Raw genomic sequence first — 19,861 nt, forward strand, 5'->3', positions numbered from 1 at the left:
CCACTATAGTACATAAAGTAAGAGAAGGCAAATTGTATGAAACAACCTTAGGTAAAGTTAAAATGACCCGATTAAATGATTGCAGATATACTGTACATATTCCACATGCATAATGCTCAGTACATGTCTCTTCCTGTTCAAATACCAATGAGCATGGCTGATAAAATGAATGCATAACAGGCTGGAAGTGGAAGTGAGCAATTATGATTACCTTGCCGAGGTTCCCTGCGGGTGAGGACTCCATCCCGGCCCAGAACGGGGGCCTCCGACTTTATTACCCGGAAGTGACATCAGAAAGGGCGACTGGACTGGGACCTATAAAATCGGCCGTACAGCGGCGCATCGAGCCACTGGCATGTCGTCCAAGCCGCGCGCGCCGAAGGGGCGCGTGACTTTGTTTTAAAAAACAACCTACAATATCTGAGATTTAAAAGGAAAACCTCCACCTCGGGTAAGCTCTTACTTTATTTATATTTTTGCTCACTATCCACCCAGCATAAGAAGATCTAAGTGAATAAATAGTCTAAATACTGAAGTATATGTGGGACTTCCTGTTACTTAAAAGAATTCAGTATCATTATGCCTCATAGTCAGCTCAATACTCTAAAGTGCGGCCGCGTTTACCCCGCTCCTAACTCGCGTTCTACTCACTTTCTGGCCGCGTTAGCCCTTCCTGCGATACACTATCCCCTTTAACCTACTCCTACCGCATCCTAAAATCCCCGGGCAACCCCTTCCATACGTGGCATGTATATTGCATGTAAACGAGCGAATTAGCTATTCCCTAGCATCCAGTAACCCGCGCCCCGACTATCGCTATTTTACCCTGCCGTTTTGCCGCGCGTTTAACCTGCTAACTTACCGCCTACCCTTACCCCTGTCAGGTCGATACAGCAAGGCCGCGTTAGAAAGAGTGCGGCAGTGCCCGGCGTACCCTCGTTCCCCGCACGCACAGTCCTGCTCACATACCGCTCGATACTCTATTCAAATTGCTTGCAAATGCAAGCCACGTCTGCGAAGCGTTTGGCGGAGGGTTAGGCCCGCGCAACCCATTTTACTGTATAGGCGCTTAATACAGTGCCTATACAGTATCCTGGGTGCGCTTGTACCTGTCATTTCAAATGTCATTTCAACTGACATTTGAAATGACAGGTACCAGGAAGTGGATGGTTTCCCCCCTCCCGAAGCAAGGCGGGAGGGGGGAAAACCATCAAAACTAAAACAACCAAAACTAAAACAAAAGTTGTTTTATATATATATATATATAAATACCTAGATGTCACTTTCCGAATCCCCCATCTCCACGCGCGTTTATCCAGGCGTCGGCGGGAGCTGGCGGGCGGGTGGGCGCCCATTCATCCAGGCGGCGGCGGGAGCCGGCAGGCGGGTGGGCGCCCGTTCATCCAGGCGGTGGCGGGCGGGTGGGCGCCCGTTCATCCAGGCGGTGGCGGGAGCCGGCAGGCGGGTGGACGCCCGTTCATCCAGGCAGTGGCGGGCGGGTGGGCGCCCGTTCATCCAGGCGGTGGCGGGCGGGTGGGCGCCCATTCATCCAGGCAGCGGCGGGAGCTGGCAGGCGGGTGGGCGCCCGTTCATCCAGGCGGCGGTGGGAGGCGGCGGGCGGGTGGGCGCGCAATTATCCGGGAGGCGGCGGGCGGGTGGGCGTGCGTTCATCCAGGCGGAGAGAGCCGGCGGCGAAAGCGGCCTCCAGCAGTCCCCGCCGGCAGTGAATGAATGCACGCCTGTTTATGCCCGTGCAATTTCGGTGCTCAAGGCGTGACGTCACGACGCTTGACGTCATGGCATGTGACTGCCTTGAGCGCCGAAATTGCACTGTCGTAAAAAGGCGTGCATTCATTCACTGCCGGCGGGGGCTGCTGGGGGCCGCTTTCGGCGCCGGCTCCCTCCGCCTGGATGAACGGACGCCCACCCACCCGCCTGGATAAATGCGCGCCCACCTGCCCGCCGCCTCCCGCCGCCACCTGGATGAACGCGCGCCCACCCGTCCGCCGGCTCCCGCCGCTGCCTGGATGGATGGACGCCCACCCGCCCACCGGCTCCCGCCGCCACCTGGATCAAACGCGCGCCCAACCGCCCGCCGGCTCCCGCCGCCGCCTGGATGAACAGGCGCCCACCCGCCCGCCAGCTCCCGCCGACGCCTGGATAAACGCGCGTGGAGATGGGGGATTCGGAAAGTGACATCTAGGTATTTTATTTATATATATATATATATATATATATAACAACTTTAGCATTTTATGAGAACTGTAATTTTTTTTGTAAGCCGCTGTCAGCTCCCATACGGAACATGCGGGATGAAATAATTTTTTTAAGCAAATAACTAATGCAATCAGAGTTCCGACAGCATCGTTCATGCAAAAAGAAGGGCTGAATGCAGTTTGAAAGCGGGTTAGTATATATGGAGGTCGTCCATGGTACAGGACTAACACCAGGTAGAGGGTAGGCGGTAAACTAACAGGTTAAGGACGCGGCAAAATAGCGGGTTACAAAGGAGATAATCGGAGCGCTTGTCACAATATCAGAGGGGAATAGCTAATTCCTTCATTAAATAGCTAATTCGTTCATTTACATATGATATACATGCTGGGTGCGGAAAGGGTTATGCGTCGGTTTCAAGAAGCGCTAAGGACGCGTGAAACTGGAGACTGTATCGCAGGATCGCTTTACGCGTCCCAATTGTGCGCCTACAGCGAGTTGCAGACAGGGAATCTCCAACCGCACTTTACAGTATAGACCTGTGAGTGTGAGGAAATGCAGGGCAAAAGAGAAGGCTAACCCTGGAGCCTCTCCTACCCCCGATGTATCCGGTCCTATGGACGCCCACATTATCAGAGGAGGAACAGAATCGGGAGTGCAGTCGTTGAAGCAGGGAGGCCGGGAACCAACCCAGGTCCCGATGCTTGACTCGGATATCTCACTTTCCCCCGATTATGAGAGAAGCGCCTGCCAACCCTGCTACATTTAGGAATCCAGGGGAGGAACTGGCCCCATTGCAGGCCAAAGATGCTGGCAATGGGCGTCAGGCAGGGAATCCAAACCTGGGTGGAAGAAGTGAAGACACGGGGGGAATTCTACCCCGACGAGTTGGATGGCAGCCCAGCCAGGGGAGAACTGGGTGGAACTGAAGGACAGAGCTCTTCAACCCCTGCTGATTCAAGTTTGATATGTAAATTACAGAAACCAGCAGTAATTACCATGGAATCTGTCTGGGCGGCAATAGAAGGACAAAGTAATTTGGTAGTAAATAAAATTCTCCCCATAAATGAAGTGGTAAAAGATCATGAAGTGAGAATACAGGCAGCAGAGAATACTATTAAAAGTGTTCTCTTACAGAGTGCAGAAATGAAATCTACTGTAAATGTTAACAGAACATTTCAAGAGTCTTTAATGAAAGATAATGTAAAAATGTTGAGCAAGATAGAAATATTGGAAAATATGTTAAAAGTCTAGGAATTTGAGGTTTGTTAACTTCCCTAGACATTCATATATTTCTCCAAAAGAGATGTTTAGAAAGTATTTGATAGAGATCTTAAAAGTGCCTGAAGGAAATATCCCACCGGTGGTTAGAATTTTTTTATCTGCCACAAAGGAAAAAAGGTGTAGAAGAACTAAGAGAAACTCCAAATGTTGAAAATAAAATACCAGATTTAAATCTAACGGATATGCTAGAGTCATCTGACTCTAGCATATCTAGAGACAGATAGAGACAGAGACAGATAGAGAATGGATATTCAAACTGTTCTTTAAGTATTGTTTACATACTTTTATGAGTTTGCAGGTGAGAATATTTCCTGATGTGTTTAGAATGACACAAAAGAAAAGACAACAATTTTTACACAGGCCCTACAAATAGGGGCTAGTTTTATATTGAAATTCTTTTGCAAATGTCAGCTTAAATATAAAGGGTCAACTTATCTTTTTTTCTTACCATCTCAATTAACTCAGTTCCTTTCTGACAAAGTTATCATCAGGGTGCTGAAGGGGTAAATGTCAGGTTCACCCAGGTCCCCAATAAGCTGTGATTATCTCTCATTAGGAAATATTCCTCCTCTCAGTATATAGGCTATAAAATTCTTTCTTTCAAGATTTATATTGAGTTGTATTAGTATATTTAGTGAGATGGATCTTCTTTTGAAGTATGGAGGATCTTTAAAGAAGAAAGGTAAATGTTAAATGTTTGCTGTAAAAGATGACGGAAAATATCTTGTTTCTTAAATTTTTTTATTTTTTACCTATGCTTCATTGTTAAATGTCAAGGAATGTTGTCTTGATATGTAATTTAAAAAGCATAATAAAAATAAAATTAAAAAAAAAATGAATGCATAACAGAATCTTTGATCTTTTGGTCACTTTTCAGTGCAAAAACTGGTAGCTGCTGATATACTTGATGAAGTTTTAAAATATGCCAGTGTCACCTATTGCTTCATTATACTAAGTGAATCTCTGGTAAAAATGAAAGTGGCTGTGCACACAATTTGAGAATCAGTTGTATTTCAATTTGGTGAAAGAAGTAAATCACGGTTAGTCCATCTAGCAAAAGTATCTGCCCTTGGGTAACTTCATTCAATGCATCTTTGTTTTGTGCTTTAGAGCCCCTATCTTAAATTCATCTATAGTAAAACATAATCTTTTCAGCCAGAAGAACCACCTCACGGGTATGTTTTTACATAATTTCCTTGGGTAATATCTCAAGAATAAAAGAAGTATATTCTGATGAGTTGAGAACTGAAAAGCATCTTCTATTAATAAAATGGTGTGAGGCAGCACCCCTAGTGTCCCCTTGTAAGCATGTGCAGGACCAGGCTAGACGCCTGGTCCCTTTTAAATCCCCTAGAGGAAGAATGTCTGCGGGTGGGACCCTGCCAGGTGGGAGGTGCTTGGAGGGCGTGACCAATGCAGGGGAGGATAAGTTTTGGAGCCAGTGGGGAGAGAATGCGAGCTCCAGGCCTCTCTCTGTGAGACAGTAGGCAGACTTCTGAGAAGTACCTAAGAGATACTGTGAAGGTGTCTAGTGTGTAACTTACTAAGAGTGGAGAACAGGCAGATTTCTGGGAAGTGCCTGGTTAGTGAGACTAGAGAGTAGTCTTTGTGTTTGCCAATCCTGAGTGTGTTAAGTGTGGCCCGGTAAATAAATGCACTGAAGTTACAGCAGAGTCTGTGTGAGCCCTCTGGCTGTGTCCAAGTCCTTGACCGCTCGAGTGCCAAAAGGAGATTGATTCCTTATCTACCTAATATTATATGTAAATGCAGATTCTTGTCACATCCATTCAACCAAAATACATCTGACATGCTTCCAGTCCATAACATTAAAATGTCATTTATAAACCTATACCAAAGTTTGATACAAGAAACAAATCAGGACTTAGGTAGCCAGTACTGATCAAACTCTCCAACATCAAAGGGGGCCATATCAGAGACCATCATGACCCCCATAACTTGTGATTTGTTGATAATGCCGGCCGTGAAACAAAAATACATCTTTAATTTATTTATTTATTTATGTATTAAGCTCTTATATACCGTCGTTCAGACTGGCCATCACAACGGTTTCCATATATAAAACATAAATAACAATAAATTAGATAAAGAGCAGTTGTTCCTAAAATATAGTAAAATAAAACAATAAGCAAAAACAATAAGAAATTAAAACATAGTAAAATACTATAGGAGCAAAAGGTCTAACTGACAAAGAAAAAACAGTAGGTAATCTATTATCTCCAGATCTTGTGTCTAGAATATTTTGTATGATGCTAATAACAGCATCCTGCAGTATATTTATATAAAAAGCTTCAGTGTGTAGCCCCTGTCCCATCACCTCTTGGGCATTGAGGCACATGGGGACAAAGAAGGTCTCATAACCTCCCAGGGTTCCCACATTGTTGGGGGGGGGGGGGGGGAGGAGAAGTCTTTTCAGATGCGCACTGGTGCACGCTGGGGTCCTCGCCATGTAAATTTTCTTGTGCTATGGATGACGTATAAGTTTTAAAACAAAAAGCATTTGGGCAACTTACCGGCAGGTAGATTTTTAAAGAAGCGCACGCTACCCGGCACGCACTCATGGACGCGCCGATTTTATAACATGCACACGCCTATCTTACAGTCCAGCTTCTTCCCAAATACCCAGCCCTGTGTCTGGGTCCCAAATTAGTGGAGATCCGAATGGGGTCTCTTCGCTCTTTCTTGACTCTATTAAGCTGCTCTGAAAGGATGACTCCTTGGGTTGAAAAGTCTTTGGGTGGGAAGCTGCTGATCAAGTCAGGCTCCCAGTGAAGAGGGGTGGCTTAAAACCTCTTGACAACAGAAAAGTGTATTTTCCTTCTTGAAAAAACAGGATACATTTCTGCCATCAAAAATCTCACTCAGAAAGATCTGTTACTGGCCTTGCCCACCTAGGGAGTAGAGTGGTGTTCACTGGTCTTCAGGCCTCTGGCTTGATAGCCCTTTTGCCCCAAAGAGAAATCTGGCAAAAATCTATCTTACTGAGCCAAATACTTAGGGATCCTCTGGCAGGTTGTGCACAGATGTCAATACCCTATAAAAAAAGGGGAAACCTGATGAGGCAGGAGGCCTCAGCAGGGAGAAAAAAAATCTTATATCTTGCTTCTCTGGCATCTGTTCTAAAATGAAACTAACCACACAATCACAAAATGCCTGGCTATAAAGGGCAAGAGTAACCAATCCTTGCTCTCCTAGATGGGAAGAGGGCAAGAGGGGATGGATAGCTCAAGATGGTATATTTCGGGAAATGGAACTAAGGCATATAGTAACAAACTGGAAGGTTCGGCTGCACAAATATGTGGGTAAGTAGTGCTCTGTCTAGAAAAACATTACATTAAATAGTAGGGATGTGCAGAGGGACGCCATACGTTGCATTCGGGATTCGTATTCGTCGGGGGGCAGATACATTGCATTCGGCAAGGGGACCCCCGATACATTTATACGTTAATTCCTATTCGTTTCCCCGCTAAAATTAAATTAACTACAACCCCCCAACCCCCCCCCCCCCCCAAGACTTACCAATCTTCCTGGTGGTCCAGCGGGGGGTCTGGGAGCCATCCCCTGCACTCACACCCTCGGCTGCCGGTTTCAAAATGGCACCAATAGCCTTTGACCTACTATGTCACAGGGGCTACCGGTGCCATTGGTCAGCCCCTGTCACATGGCCATCAGTGCCATCTTGTGCTCCTACCATGTGACAGGGGCTGACCAATGGCACAGATAGCCCCTGTGACATAGTAAGGGCAAAGGCTATCGGTGCCATTTTGATTACTGGCAGCTGACGGTCCGAGTGCAGGAGATCGCTCCCGGACCCCTGCTGGACCACCAGGGACTTTTGTCAAGTATTTAGGGACCCTCCTGACCCCCACAAGACATGCCAAAAGTCCAGTGGGGGTCCGGGAGTGACCTCCTGCACTCCGGCCGTCGGCTGCATCCCCAAAATAAGTAGACTTAATCTAATTCCCTTCCCTGAAAACAGCTTCCTCTCCAGCAGCTGATGCTCTCCCAACCACCCTCACTTCCCACTAAAAGTAATGAAAGAGCACCAGGTACTGGGGGAGGGGGGAGATAAATTATCAGCAGATAGGGGCCGATGCAATACAGTGCGCTCAGCCAAGCACAATGTTTAACCCGCAGGTGGATGCGGATTGTGGAGGTGCTACCTAATCCCCTTTTGTAATAAGGGGATTAGCCCTACATGGTAGGAGCACAAGATGGCCGGCGCCATCTTGTGCTCCTAACATGTAACAGGGGCTGACCAATGGCACTGGTAGCCCCTGTGACATAGTAAGAGCAAAGGCTATCGGCGCCATTTTGAATACTGTCAGCCGACGGTCCAAATGCAGGAGGTCGCTCCCGGACCCCCGCTGGACTTTTGGCAAGTCTTGTGGGGGTCAGGAGGGTCCCCCAAGACTTGCCAAAAGCCCCTGGTGGTCCAAGGGGGGGTCCGGGAGCGATGGGCAGGGAATGGTCTGTGCTATTACTGGCATCAGTAGCAAGGGATCTAAGTCTTTGGGTACTTGCCAGATTCTTGTTGCCTAGTTTGGCCTCTGTTGGAGACAGGATGCTAGGCTTGATGGACCCTTGGTCTGACCCAGCTTGGCAATTTCTTATGTTCTTACATGAGTTCTTGATTAACTGTCATAGTGAAAGAGATTTTAGAAAAAAATATATATCTGATTTAGTATCTGGAAAACATAGGAGCTGTCTATTTAATGATACAGACAACATATACCCTTATCTTGTTAATTTCTCTAAAAAGCATTAAAAAAAAGTTATTGGTATGGAAAATGTTATAGAGAGAGAGAGCGAGACCCTCATAGTAGTTATGTATTTATACCTCTATAGGAGGCCCACCTAGTTACTCAAGGTGAGGTTTAGGTATTAGTTTAAAGGTTAGGGGCCACTTTGACATTCAAAGTGAGACGTATGAACAGAATTGTGCACTCTTGTGAAGATTTGATGTCTTTCGGAGTGGGGAAACTCAACTAAAGATGAGATTTGTACAATGTTCTCTCAACCTAGCTTGATGAACTCTCTACCTGGGTAATATAATCCCATCCCAAACTCCTCCCCTTTTCTAAATTAGCATCGTACCATGTGTTATGGTATTTTTCGCATGCGTTAAGGCATTTTTCACATGAAAAAAGCCCGTAACATGGCTTGGAAAATATTATAACCCCCTAACTTCCTTAGAGATTTTATTTGCTTTTTACTTTCTATAAATTTATTAGGAAGAAATTAATATAAATTATTATTCTTCAGAAAAAGTATAAGGACAAAATTTAAGTGCAATACATGCTGTCTTCCAGAGAGAAACAGAGACTTCCTCTGATAATTAAACATAGAAATTTTTCTATTTACAATACTTATAGTTGGTCCTTTTACCAAAGATTGTTCATGGCAGACCAATGACAGCAGAAAAAGACCAAATATTCTATCTAGTCCGCCCAGAAAGTTCTTTTAACGGTAGTAATTGCCAATCAGTGCAGTTATCCCCAAGCCTTATGATAACCAATAAAAGATTTATTGCTATGAAGTTTTTTGAAAATAGACAGCACCACTTGTCGTGCTTCGTTTATGGACATAACCATAGAGGCTGTACTAAGTCTTTTCATTTTTAACAGTATCCTAGACTTCCTATTTACAAACAGTTAAAGCTCTGTGATCCAAGTTTGAAAACCACAATTTAATTTAAAACCGGAAGCTATAAAAGGATTATGCCCAGTAAGTAAAGATTTGTCAAAACAGGAAATCAACCATTATTAAAATGCCCTTAGAAAAATTGTCAGTCTGATACTGTGAATGCTGGAAATAAAAAATGTAAGGACCCTGTTTAGAATATCTGCTGTTCAACCTCCTTGCTTGAATATTTCCCTGCCCTTATGTATCCAGAAATTGTCTTATGAGCTAAATGAGAAGAGTCTCTTCTGCTCTGTCTCAGGAAGAAGGGGAGGGGGGCAGACTTGAATTCCCCATACAGCAGATTTGTTATCCCTTGGTTCTGAAAAGGGGGGCATCAAGGCGGTCACCCTTCTGCAAATTGTCACTGTGATTGATTATCCAGAATGTGCAGCGAGTTCAATTGCCAGAGAAAAGCTCATCCCTTAAAGATAACAGTTAACCTTTATGAAATCCCCATCCATTACATATACTGTTTGGAAATAAAAAAATGCCCAGTATTGTTTTGAATACCTGGAAGTCAGATGTGAATTTTAATATCAATCTAAGATTAATTTGTGATATAACTCTTCATGAAAAGAAAAAGCAGTTAAATCTTTTTTTTTTAATCATATTTTTATTAGGAGTAAAGTTTGTACATGAAAAGTAATTTTGGTTTCTAATGCTTCTGTGATATATTTGAATCTTGGTTAAGTGAAGGAAACACTCAGGAAATGACTTCCTTTTCTGGACAAAAGTCATTATAAATCTTATTTACTATTTTAACCTATCAATTTTCTTTTCTATAGCTCTTTTTAAGCAAGGAAACTTTGTAACCGTTGTTATTTTGAAATAAGCTATAATGTCAGTGGAAAAAGGAAATGCACGTTGCAATATTGGTTAATTCAGCAGTTCTTTAGTGGGCAAATTTGTCTGAATGATTTATATTTTTTGAAAGCTGTCAGCAAAAATATAAAATTATACTTAAATATTTATATAGACATCAAGATTGTATCTTTTAATTCCGTAGTTAACAGAAGAAAAATCCAAAGCTGCATTTTAGAAAACATCAGTTTCTTTTTTTCATTTTGTTGTTTGTGTGGATAAAACACATACATAACTTTTTTGTTTGTAAATCTGCCCAGAATAACTTGTTAAGCATGTTTAATTTTTCTTTTTATTCTTATGAAATGACATCAGTGATGCCTATTAACATTTTTATTTTGTTGGGTCCCCAAAATTGTTTTACAATGCTATATCATTTTAATATTTTGATTATTGCTCTTTCTACTAATTTTACAGGGAGGATATTATGTTGGACACACACACAAGAGCTCATGATGTAATAGGCCATATATTAATTACAAGGTTTTTAAGAGCAAATTACAATAAAGTCTTTTTGAACTGTACATTTCTGCAGGTTAAGATTTTGAAGGCAAGAATATTCCTTTGAAACATAAAACATAGAAATGATGGCAGAAAAGGACCAGTGGTCCATCCAGTCTTCCCAGCAAGCTTCCCATGGTAGTATCTGCTGCGTTGTGCAGGTTATCCCCATGTATCAGTTAGTTATGCTTTATGTGCTTTGTTTATGGACTTGGTCGTAGAAGCAGTCCTGTGTTTTTTCCTTAATGTCTGAGCATTAGTACCCTAGTCTGTAAAAAAGTCATGGCTCATGTTGGTTGTCCCTGAACCTAAATGTCTCTTTCTTTTCAGCCCCCACTCCTCTCCTTCAAAGTAGAGAACACAGTGTTGCAGTTGCATCAAAAGCATCAATGTTTATTGGTTAAGGGTAGTAATCCCATGCTTCTATTAAGGGTAGTACCGCTGCACTGTGTTGGTTACCCCTATGCTCATCAGTTCTGCAGGCCATAAAAGTCAGAGCCCTTGATGTTTGCTGTGTAAATCTAATTCCCCTTTTCCCCTGCCATTGAAGCAGAGAGCAATATTGGAATTGCATCAAAAGTATCAAGGTTTATTTGTTACCCCAATGCACACTTTCTTCATTTCTTTTAGGACTTGGCCATAGAAGCAGTCCTGTGCTTTTTCCCTTATGTCCGCAAAACAGTATCCCAGACCATGGAGGTCGAGGCCCTTGGTTGTTGTCTGAATCAAATTCCTCTTATTCCCCTGCTGTTTAAGTGGAGAACGATGGTTCAGTTGTGTTAAAAGCATCAAAGCATATTGGTTAAAGGTAGTAATCTCCATGCCTTCTGCTAAGGGTGGTAACCCCGTACCAGCAAGTTGACCCCCTGTACACATCTCATTTCTGTCTTCTAGCCTTTAGAGATCCACAGTGTTTATCCTATACTCCTTTGAATTTTTTAACTGTTTTCTTCTTCGCTTCCTCCTCTGGAAGGGCATTCCAGGCCTCCTCCACCCTCTCCGTGAAGAAATATCTCCTAAAATTGGTTCTCTCATCCCACCTGAAGTTTCATTTTGTGACCCCCTAGTCCTATTATTTTCTTTCCAATGGAAAAGGTTTGAAGTCCATACATCATTGAAACCTTTTAGTTATCTGAAGGTCTGTATCGTATCTCCCCTGCATCTCCTCTCTTCTACGGTATACATATTCAGATCATTTAGCCTCTCCTCACAGGTCTTCTAATACAGACCCCACACCATTTTTGTTGCTCTTCTCTGGACCACCTCTATCATGTCTCTATCCTTTTTGAGATACAGACTCCAGAACTGAACATAATACTTCAGGTGAGGCCTCACCAAAGATCTGTACAAGGGCATCATCACCTCCTTTTTCTTCTGATTAATCCTCTCTTTCTGTAGCTCAGCATTCTTCTGGCTTTAGCTATTAGGGATGTGAATCGGGCTTCGGACGATTGAAAATATTGTTGATATTTTCAAAATTGTCAGAAATCGGGGGCTCCCCCAAAATGATAGGAAACCCCACGATATTGATCGTGGGGGTTCTCTTATCGTTTTGGGGGAGGGCAGGAAAAATGGCACACAAAAATAACCCCTAAACCCACCTGACCCTTTAAAACTAATCTCTATGCTTCACCCACCCTCCTGACCCCCCCAAAAATATTTTACAGGTACCTGGTGGTCCAGTGGGGGTCCCGGGAGCGATCTCCCGCTCTCGGGCCGTCGGCTGCCACTAATCAAAATGGCGCCGATGGCCCTTTGCCCTTACCATGTGACAGGGTATCCGTGCCATTGGCCGGCACCTGTCACATGGTAGGAGCACTGGATGGCCTGCGCCATTTTTAAAGATGGCGCCAGACATCCAGTGCTCCCTCCATGTGCTGGGAAAAATAGTGGAAACTATTCTCAAGATCAAAATCAATTTTGTATTTAGTCTCATGCAGGATGTTTATCCTGTTGGACTCTATGCCATCCCGGACATAAAGCGCCACACCTCCTCCCGGGTGCTCCTCTCTGTCATTGCAATATAATTTGTACCCCGGTATAGCACTGTCCCATTGGTTATCCTCTTTCCACCATGTCTCTGAGATTCCAATTAAGTCTATGTCATCATTCACTGTTATACATTCTAATTCTCCCATCTTACTTCTTAGACTTCTGGCATTAGCATACAAACATTTCAAAGTGTGTTTTTTGTTTGTATTAACAACCTGCTTTTCAGTTGTTTGGGATAATCTGGAAATCATTAGCTTCGGTGATTTTTTACATATAGGCACATGGACTACATTACCTTTTTTTGGAACCTCTGTTGGGATGCCCTAACTATCCTGTTTCATTAGTATCCTTCAAGGATACATTTCTCCAAACCATGCACTGCTGAGTGACTGTCGGCTTTCCCCCTTGTTCTAGTTCTGGTATTTCGTATTATTTTATAAAATTTCCCTTGAATCAGTAGTAAACTGAAAAGACAGTAGTGTTGGGGTAATATTTTTGCTATTCATGGGGTAATATTTCTTTCAAATTAGATTTTTAAAGTTTTCTTTACAAACATTTTGGAAAAAGTCACTATGGGCTGGATTTACTAATGCCGCAAGGCATAGGGGTAGATTTTAAAAAATTGCGCGTTCGCGTACTTTTGTTGGCGCACCAGTCGCAAACAAAAGTACGCTGGATTTTAGTAGATACACGCGTAGCCGCGCGTATCTGCTAAAATCCAGGATCGGCGCGCGCAAGGCTGCCGATTTTGGGCAGCTGGTGCGTGCCGAGCCGAGCAGCCTGCCTCCGTTCCCTCCGAGGCCGCTCCGAAATCGGAGCGGCCTCGGAGGGAACCCTCTTTTGCCCTCCCCTCACCTTCCCCTCCCTTCCTCTACCTAACCCACCCCCCCAGCCCTATCTAAAACCCCCCCCTACCTTTGTCGACGGATTTACGCCCTCTGGGAGGCGTAAATCCACGCGCGCCAGTGGGCCGCTGGCACGCCGAGACGCGACCCGGGGGCGGTTCCGGAGGGTGCGGCCACGCCCCTGGACCGCCCCGGGCCGAAACCATGCCCCCGGGCCTGCCCCGATACGCCGCGTCCTGCCCCCAAAACACCACGTCGATTGGCCCCGCCCATGACACGCCCCCAACACGCCCCCAACAAAAAACCCCGGGACTTACGCGAGTCCTGGGGCTCTGCGCGCGCCGGCAGGCCTATGGAAAATAGGCGCGCCGGCGCGCAAGGCCCTGCTCGCGTAAATCCGGGCGGATTTACGCGAGCAGGGCTTTTAAAATCCACCCCATAGTGAATTCGGCGGTAATGGGGGGCGGGGGGGCGAAATGGGGGGTGGTCCCGTGATAGCTGGCAGCAATCACACCTCTGCGGTGTGAACGCTGCCGGTGTTACGCCAAATAACTACACCATAAAAGGTGTAGTTATTCGGCGTGAAACTGGCAGTGAAAACTAAGCGTACCTTTCGCTGTTGGCAAAGTCTTTGCGGCATCAGACCTGGTGCCGCCCCGACTCCTCCTCTTCTGGTGCTGACGCCTCCCAGACTCCACCCCCATCTTGGTATCACACGCGATAAGGGACTTTTCGCGTGCAAAACTTCCTTTATCGCATGCGATCCTCTTGGTAAATGACCCCCAACATCTCCAGGTTAAGAGAATATAGGAAGTTGATATTTAATGCTTGTAAAGAATATTATAGCAATATGGTTAACTCAATAAATCAACCAAAGGAGTTATTTTATTTTGTTTAAAGGTTATTACAGAATCCAAAACAAAAAGAAGAATTTTTGTAAATTATGAGTCTTTGGATGATTACTTTGAGAACAGGGCTGTTATATTACAGAAGCAGTTTGATAACCATGCATTTAGATGTTGTAGATTCAGACATTGGTCAGAATTTGAGCCTGTTATTCAGTTGGAAATCCAGACAATAATATTCCAGTTAAGATCTTCTTCTTGCCCTTTTTGGGTGGTTCAGGGTATGAAAGATTTTACATATGAAATTATTTATTTATTTATTTATGTCAATGTATTACTCACCTTGTAAATATTAATCAGTGCCAGAAGGTATTGCTCCAGAAAAATGAAAACAAGCTGTCAATCATTCAAGTCAAGAAAATAACCCACTTCCAGTTTATAATTTAACAAACTATTCTCTAATTTACCTTTGTGAGCAAAAGTTTTAGAAAAATATGGATTACAATGTCTAGTGAACTATCTTGATGATCATAATGTGTTGGACCCATTTCAGTTTGAGTTTAGAAAAGGCCATAATACTGTAACTCTTTTGATGCAACTATTTGACACACTACAATGTCAAATTGATAAAAAAAAACAACAAGCTACAATTCTTGTTCAGCTGGATATTACTCTGCATTCGGTACCACATCACATCAGGGGCTTATTTACCAATTGTTTTGTATTGGTATTGTGGGTACGGAGACTAAATCAAATTGGCTACAGAGTCACATAATTTAGTTATTTTGATGGATTTGAGATTGATTTTAAATTCTCACATAAGTATTGTGATAAACAATGTCTGCTTTATATAAGCTTAAAATGATTAGACAATTAAAATCATTCATTTCTTCTCAAGATTTTAGGCTGCTGACTCAAGCTTTTAAGGTTAATCCATCCGTTCATCAATGGACACTGAGACAGTCCTAACTCTAGGTTTTAAACTTCAAACTGTTTTTACTGTTTTTTTGTATGTTTGTTTTCATCATTTTATGATATGTCTATTTTTATGTTATTTTATTATGAATATTTTAATCATTGTAAACCATTTTGACAAACATTTGTTGTAAAGGTGAATAAATAATATCAAAGCTAGACTACTATAAAGCTGGACTATTGTAATATTGTTTATGTGGTTGCCTAAAAATCTAATATGAGTATTGCAAGTGGTGTAAAATGACATTTCTAGGATTATTGCTAATGTGAAATTTTATGATAGTTGTACTCCTACATTAAAATTCTTTCATTGGCTTCCTGCTCAGAAGAAACTAGTTTTAAAGTGTTAACAATCATTCATAAAACATTATGGGGTAGATTTTCCACATGCATGCTGCATCCATGTGAGCGTGCACACATGGATGTGCTGATTTTCTACCATGTGCGGGCAGTGCATGCATGGGGGGGGGGGGGGGTGGATTTTTGCAATTTTCTGCGTGGCAACGCATTCCAGCCTTCCCCAGTTCCCTTCCAGTCCACTCCAATTAAGAAGCAGATTGGAAGGGAAATCCCCTACCCCTGTATATAACCTCCCTTCTCCTTCCCCTCTCCTCTCCTCTCCTCCTCACCTCCTAAATCCTATCTTTTTCTTTTTTCTTCTTTGTTTTGCAACTTATTTCAGCTCCCGAGCTGAAGTATGTTGTATGTGCCAAGACAGCGAACCATGGCGCTATCCCAGTCCACCCCGCCCTGCCCCTCCCCACCCCCCCTGGCCCACCCCTTCCAGGAAGCCCAGCACTTGTGTGTGTGTACTGGCCTTTACGCACGTGGCCGGGCCTCTTGGAAAATTCACCCGGCGCTCGCAAGGCCCAGCCACGAGCGTAAAGGCCGGATTTTACACACGAGGGCAGTTTAAAATCCGCCCTTGTTTTCCAAAAATCAAATTTCTTTAAAAAGTATTTGAAGGCATATGTCCCCACTAGAGTCTTATGATCCTTAGATCAGAATTTATTAGTTGCTCTGCCACTGCATGATTATACATTACAGAAGACACATTCTGGAACATTAACTTACATGGGACCTACTTTGTGGAATGGGTTATCAAATGAGTTAAGAGCACTCAGATTATTTACAGTTTAGAAAAAGGGTAAAAGCATATATTTTCACCAGGCATAAGGTTAATTATGTTTGTTTAAATTTTATTTTTTATTGAATGCTATTTAAATTAAATACAAATGTATTTGTTTTATGTGATTGTATGTTATAGCTGTGTTTGTTAATTTGAGCTCTGTGCTAAATAATGAGTTGGAAGTTACAAAATATAAGACTGTGCAAATAAACGAACAAACAAACAAATAAATAAATAAATAGATATGGATTTTTATCATTGATTGTCCAGTTACAACCTGGACCCAAACACATGGGATCTTATTTCAGGGGTGTTCCCAGACAAACTGTTACTTAGCCATACTTCATAAAACTCTTATCCTGTGATCTAAAGAGCCTCACAATGTCATGGAAAGCCCCAACTGAGAAACACTAGCTTGAGATGGAAACGTTTTTCTTCCTTCTAATATTTCTTTCCATTCCCTTTTGTGCCTGTCTTATAAACAGCAGAGGGACATGACTGGGGAAAACCCATTTTTGGATAGAGTCTTACATTCGTGGATGCCTTAATATCTAGAGGTAAAGTTTCCTCTAGCCTGCCTCCCCTGTGATGGCAAAAACATGATTTTGTTTTGCATTTCTGCCTTCTTTTTTAGAGTGTAGGAGTGGCCTAGTTTTCACAGCAGCAGGCCGAAACCCAGGGAAGCCAGGAATCAAATCCTGCTTCTCCCATTGACACTCTGGGTCAGAGACGTCTACTGTACCTGAATTGTAACCCATGGACAGATGATTAATTAAATTCAAATTGTTCCCTATGGATCAAATATCTTCATACTAGAAGCAAAATAGTCCCAAGATGTATTTCTACATACAAAATATACTTATTTTGAAACCTGGTGAAAATTCAGAGCATTAAAACTTTTTCTCTGTAATTTCCCAGTAGAACTTGTTAATTTCCTGTTCCTCTCTTAAAAGTCTGAAATGCAAAGATTCTGAAACAAGCTACCTCAACTGTTTTTCCCAGTGAAATTCAATCAAGCCCATTTTTCATTTTTGTTTCATTTTTCCTTGAAGGAAAACTGGGCTGAGAACGTTCATCTACCTGAGCTTGCTTGTCATAGCCAACTAGAGAACTTGCTTATTTTTGTGATATCGATAATGTTGTCGCTTCTCAACAGGCACTGATTCCATCTGCCTCAATCTTTTGAAAGAGAAATCCTTAGGTGCCTGCTCTTTGGGAGAAGGTACTGTGCTTATATTTTAATAAATATTTATTGAGATTCAATGGTCAGAGAGAGAGACCACAGAGCTGACATTGTCTATTTCATTTTAAACAAAAGCATATCCCTACCCTCCACTGGGGCCATCATGAATTTGGCTAGCTAATCTCTGGTACATTTTTCAAAGCATTTGATCTACCCAGCAAACCTCTTACTCAGCTGAGTGGATCCCTTTGAAACTTGACTCCATAGTGGATAAATTGATGACCTCAATTCTTAATATTGCAATGCCTAGAAAAGACTAAAAAATAAAGAGAGAATAAAAAGTCTTAGGAGAGTCTGACAGCCCACGTGATTTGTGAAACCACAGGTCTATATACTAAACACTGTCTCGTAACAGCTTTGCTAGTTTTTATGCTCAGTCCTGACTATGGGGATGACTATTTTCAAAGTAATTGTTATGGGAGTCTCTGTTTAGTGGACCCTTGGGCCGACCTGCTGGAGACTGGGAAAGGTGGTCAATGTCTCTGACGAATAGCAGGCCGGGAGGCAGATGTTCAGGCAGGACGTAGATGCTCTTCACCCTGGAAGCTGATACTCCCCCGGGAGGAGCCCGTAGGAGCCCAACCGCTGGGACTTAGGTGGCTTCACCTTTGGAAGCCGAAGCCCCCCCCCGGGAGGAGCCCGTAGGGGCCCGGCTGCTGGGACTTAGGCGGGTTGTGGATCAGGACAGGTAACTGGAACCAGACTAGGACAGTAGCAATACTGTAACTGGGCTCAGGTTCTGGAACCAGGCAGGAACTGTAGCAGGACTCAGGTACTGGAACCAAGCAGGAACTGTAGCAGGAGTACTGGAACCAGGCAGGTACTGTAGCAGGCAGGCAGGAACCAGGCAGGTACTGTAGCAGGAACGGAGCGACGAAGAAAAAGTTGCTACCCCTGATTGAGCTGGATGTTCATTAGGATGCGGATACGGCACTGCTCTCTGCATTGGTGGAGGGGTGGAAGGGAATTGGGGCCGGAGGGTGCTGGAAGCCAATAGTGACGGGGGAGGGGGAGAAAAAAAGGGGTGGGGGGAAGATTAAAAAAAAAAATGGATAAACTCCGTAGCTTGCTGGGCAGACTGGATGGGCCGTTTGGTCTTCTGCCGTCATTTCCATGTTTCTATGTTTCTATGAGTTACTCCGGGGCACAGCGCAACAGGAAACCGGGAGGCAAACCTGTTGCAAGGCAAAAACTGGATGACCGCGGCCGGCTTATCAAGGCCGCGGCGTCTGACATCAAGAGCTGGGCGGAGTCACCACTGGCGGGAAACGGCCTAGAAAAGCGCCCAGGTGGCGAGCGAGTGCGCCTAGGATCCGGGCGTCCATGGGAGGGCTTGCAGCGGCACAGCCCCAGCGAGGACGCCGCCAACCAGGCCGCAAACCAGACCTCTGGAAGCGGGAGCAGGTCCGGGAGTCCGGAGGTAAAGGCCTGGCCGTGGTGCTCGCGGCCAGAACCGCAACAGTAATTTACCTGGATAAACCGAGTTGGCTGAAAATGACCCTTCTCTGCCTGGCTAAAAGTACATGCTGGATTTCACAGCACTTGTAAGCTGGCTTAACAGGAAGAATTTCTAGGGCATGTGTAAGTCGGGGGAACAGAAAAGTGCAGGTACGTTGTTTTCTAATGCTTTTTTTTGCCCTCATTGGGCCTCCTGCACAAACAGGGTGCAGAGTGTGCAGGCAATTTTAGCATGCTTACTATGCAAGTTTTTAAAGGGAAACAACATGGTACAATGTCCATGGGCTGAAAGTGCCCACAGACATTGAAAACAACGCAGGCTATTCAAAATTTCCCCCTGTCACAGAACTAAGGAAGAAAACGGGATTTTTGTTGTAAATGGATGTTAATAGGAGAAAGAAGGACAAGCGTTATCTCTTCAAATAAATCCAGCTTTTTCTACAGTATGTTGAAATATGATTTAATACATACCTGAGCTTTCCAATTCAATTTTAGCTTTTTTTTTTAATGTTAGGTTCCATTTGTTTTAAAAGAAGTCTTTGAATAAGTGCCAATTCATCAATGCATTAGAAACAGGACATTAATCGGCTCTGCCAGTCTTGGAGCCTTAATTGTAACATTTTCTTTTTAATGAGGTGGAGCAGAAGAATGGGATCGTAATTGTTCTTTTCATGATGGAAGGATTTCTCTTATAATTTGAAAACTAATGATGACATGTGGCTGTATTATTTCTCTGCTACAAGGAGGAGGGAAGGAAAGGTTATATCGAGATGGATTAGCAGTGGAGAAAAGATCTACATAAGTGAGAACA

This window comes from Rhinatrema bivittatum, chromosome 9 (assembly GCF_901001135.1).
Source record: "Rhinatrema bivittatum chromosome 9, aRhiBiv1.1, whole genome shotgun sequence".
Classification (NCBI taxonomy): Eukaryota; Metazoa; Chordata; class Amphibia; order Gymnophiona; family Rhinatrematidae; genus Rhinatrema; species Rhinatrema bivittatum.